At 39.7% G+C, this 4,294-nt stretch overlaps 1 pseudogene; it reads right to left on the reverse strand.

Moving 5' to 3' along the window:
- Nucleotides 1–275: 275 nt before the first annotated feature.
- LOC149819214 (vacuolar-processing enzyme-like) lies at nt 276–3,644 on the reverse strand (annotated as a pseudogene).
- Nucleotides 3,645–4,294: the final 650 nt, after the last annotated feature.

The raw sequence follows: 4,294 nt of genomic DNA on the forward strand, positions 1-4,294 counted from the left end.
TTTTTTTGCACATTATCCAATAATTCTGTTACTTTACTTTATATTTTTACATACATTAGCTTAAAAGAGTCTTTGATTAGCCCATAAATGAATTGATTCGGACCTAAATTCACACGGGTCTGGACTGTACTCCGACCTGTATGCAGCCTTAGACTCTCTCTTTCGCTCTCTCTATATGTCTCTCTCCCTCTGCCGCCAAGGCCGAAATAGAACAGGAGAAGACGACCATCTCTCTCTCTCTGAAACCGATGGCCTGCACCATCAATTTTCGACGTCTAGATGAAGGGCTGGGAGACCAGAACAGCAACAAGCGGAAGAGATCGGCTGCCCACGCCGGTGGTCAGCCCCTCGCCATGGAGATCGACGACCACCCATCTTCGAAGAGGGCGGCCCTCCCTTCCGCCGAGGACCCATACGGACCCACCTTCGGCAAGCCCACCTACGATGGAGTCATCGCCGGGAACTTCTGGCATTGTCCCTGAGACCCGAAGTCTGCCCACCCAACGAAAAACTTCTGGCTCCGCCACTGGCTGGTAAAGGGTCTCACCCTTCTGGTTCTGCGCATCACTGAGAAGAAAAGAAAACCATGGGTAAATTGCATTTTTTTATTAAACAGTTTTGACGAGAAAAGGCGGGTAATCTCCGGGTGGGTCACCGACAACCAAGCCCTTACGGAGCCCACCGCACCCACACACCCAGTGAGAATCGGACCTAGGACGAAGGGGTTAGCATGCACCTTCTCCCCCAGGCCCGCTACCACTCGGGCAACCTGGGCAGGTGCTACTAACCATAACCATTATCAACGAAACGTGCCGCGATATTTTCACGAGCGGTTAAATCGCTGATAAAATTAGAAACAAGAATGAAAAAGAAAACCTGTCTTCCATCCATGCAACACTGAATAGATCTCCCAAGCAGGTTGTGAACTCGGGAGGAGGGGAAGGAGTCGAACCGGGACAGTAAGCGGCATAGCTGCTCTCAACCGCATGAGGCAGTTACCACATAAATATTGATATCTTCTGGCAATAGACCTTGGAAGATGCTTCCACTCTCACAAGCTTCAACATATATCACCATCTCTTTGTAGCTTCCCATAGAGTGTTTTTTCTTCAGAACATTCACAAAGTCTTCAGCATAGAGACGAGGAGGATTGGGCATCCCTGCAAAATAAAGCACAACCTGGTCTTAACAGACATGCTTGGTATAAAAAAGACTTGGGCTTATATATATAGAGAGAGAGTAGAGAGCAGCTGCCTGTACCAATCCGCTGCCTATGTGGCTTTTGAAGGGTTCTTTTTCATGTTTTTTACCAATCTCATGACCATTCAGATGTGTTCTTAGTGTTTGATTTTATAGTAATGGACTCTTGCATATCATTAGATTCCGACATGGAAGTAGGTTTTTATAAGGTTTGAAAAATGATGGTGTAAAACTTATAAATATCATAAATATTCAAGGCTTAAACAATGTTTTTTTTATCTAAAAAACACATTCCAAGTGGCATTTTCTAGCAAATCGACCGTGCTAGATGCATCTGCATGGTCAGATCTGGGAAGAACTCAGAAACCCCCTGTTCTCTCGCGGAAGATCTCCGTAGGCAGCTCTCTCTCTCTCTCTCTCTCTCTCTCTCTCTCTCTCTCTCTCTCTCTCTATATATATATATATATATATATATATATATATATATATATATATATATATATATATATATAACTTACCCAGTAAACCAGGACTTCCATGGTCTGCATAGTAAATGAAGATATGGTCATTGGGCTTGCTATCCACAACTTTCCCACTTCCACCTGTCAGTGCAGTTTTATTGCCCAAAATAACAGCATAGAAGTTGTTGGTGTTCACATTTTTGCCTGTGTAGTCCTGCACAAATAAACACTCAGACTGTTGATCGACTGAAGTTTTAGATTGTTCGTTACCATTGCAGACAAACATACAATGTGTAATTGAACTAGAATTGTTACAGCATAGAATTGTTAACTAGGCTACTTTATATATTCATTCCAACGTGTAATGAACACATGAGGTAATACTTGGAATTAAGCTCGTTTGGGTCATGGACTTTTTCATTTATTAGTGATTGTCGCTTCTGCTTTATAGTGTATGAGAGTGTAGACTTTTCTATCTGCAAGCAATAAAGATTCATTGGGTAGTTCTAGATGTCAATGAAAATGATAGAAGTGCGTAAGGCTATTGTATGCCGAGTGACTTTATGGCATACGACGTTGAATATGCAAGGAGACGACTTTCATATGACATAAGCACACCACAAACTTTACGCCTAACAGAAAAATAAAATTTGTAGCTACTGTTTCTCATTCTGAGTATTCCGTGAGACATCCATTTCCCACGTTTTTTGGATTGGAACGTCGAAGTTGGAAAACAGCTCTCTCTCTCTCTCTCTCTCTCTCTCTCTCAAAAGGAGACTCCATTTTGGTCTCGTGTCCTTGGTGACACAAGGGGACGCTGATTCGAACATGGATTCATAGATCTGCTATTTTAATCTTTTTAATAACAAATTTTACTTTTTAGTAATATTTCAATAAAAATTCATTTTTAAATATTAAGATATCAAAAATATTTTTCTATTGATTAAAATATTAAAAATAAGTGTTCTTATCCTATTTTTGAATTATTTTTTGAACTTGCGAGTCGAACCTGCTTCATGTGACATCAAAAGAGAGAGAGAGAGGGGGGGGGGGGGGCGCACATTGAACTATCTGGTTAAGGGCTTACCTTGGGGACACCAGCATACGCATCTTGACCTTGTGGATGGTTTATGATGATTCCCTTTCTTGGGTTCAGCGTATTGTGTGCAATATCATCATACATAAACACCACAATGTTCTCATCCTTCAGACCTCCTCTTTTGAGCAATTGATAAGCATGACACACATCAGCCTGCAAAAACATTGTCACTTATTGAATTATAAACTTATTATTCTTTCATGGTAACAGAGCTTGAAATATTCAAACTTCAAAACCTTTGCCAACTTGACCCAGAATGCCTCTCCAGAAACTCAGTAGGATGTCACTGAAAATCATTTCTTGAGCACAAGTATGCTCACTTGCATGTAGGGAATTAATCGGTTCATATTCCGGATCGGATGTAATCAATACCAAATCCAACTAATAGGATGTTGGCTAAACGGATTCAAATGAAAAAAAAAGCTCATGCCAGATCTGCTTTTTTACATATAAATGGATTCGAGAATCCATTAAATTCATGTAGTTATTGAATTTGGTAACAAAAAATCAAAACCATATCCTCATCCGGCATATTATAATAGGATATAGTTTTGGCTTACCAAATGCAACAAATATGAATTGAATTCGGTCGTATATGGGATAAATCCGATTCATTAACATTCCTACTTGAATGGCATTAGGGGCAGGGTCAAAGCTAATGCAGTATTTCAATAAAGCTAGGGCAGGTGGGGTGTGTGTGTGTGTGTGTACGTGCATGTGTCTGCGTGTGTACACAGCATGCACACGTGTGTGTGCACACACGTATAATGTCAAATCTACAAACTAATCAATAGAAGCTTTCAAATGAAATGATTTCACTAGAGAGCATGGTAGCCTTGAGCATATCAAAGGGAGGCCATAAATAAGGTTAGTAGTACCGTCATATCTAGTGGACAACATAGTTGCAACGATTAACCCAAATGAAATGATTTCACTGGGGTCAAGTTTCTTGAGGCAATTCAACATTAACCCTTCCAACATGCATGGCCCGTGCTAATTACTTTCAAGGGTATTTAATTATTTTCATAAGGTTGAATCTAATATTATATGTATAGAGAGAGATAAGAGGACCGTGAAACAAAAAAAAAAAAGGTATGATGTCTATAACCAATAATGATCTAACAACTCTCCTCCTCGAGTGTTTGAGCATGTCATCAATAGGATCCTACATATTTGTTTTTCGTGATGTATCTAATAAGAAATATGCTTTACATTTAGACATGTTAGAGACATGAAAAGTTGATGGCTCACAACACATTTAAAATTTTACAATACAAAGGTTTATGAGCTGTCAATTTTATCTGTTTAAAAAAGGCATTTTTAATGTAAAAAATTCATGATTTCAAATACGTTGCTTACTAAATAAATAATAAAAATCTAATATGTAGGGCAATGGTGGAGCCTAAAATCCAAATTAAGGTGGGTACATGTGTGTGCGAGAGAGAAGAGAGGGTTATGGGGGCACAACATTTGGGTTAGGGTGGGCACTGCTCACGTTGACTTAAACTCCTTTATTAGAGATTTTTTGGGTCAT

The sequence above is a fragment of the Nuphar pumila genome, chromosome 13 (genome assembly GCF_984573655.1).
Source record: "Nuphar pumila chromosome 13, dmNupPumi1.hap1.1, whole genome shotgun sequence".
In the NCBI taxonomy this organism is placed as follows: Eukaryota; Viridiplantae; Streptophyta; class Magnoliopsida; order Nymphaeales; family Nymphaeaceae; genus Nuphar; species Nuphar pumila.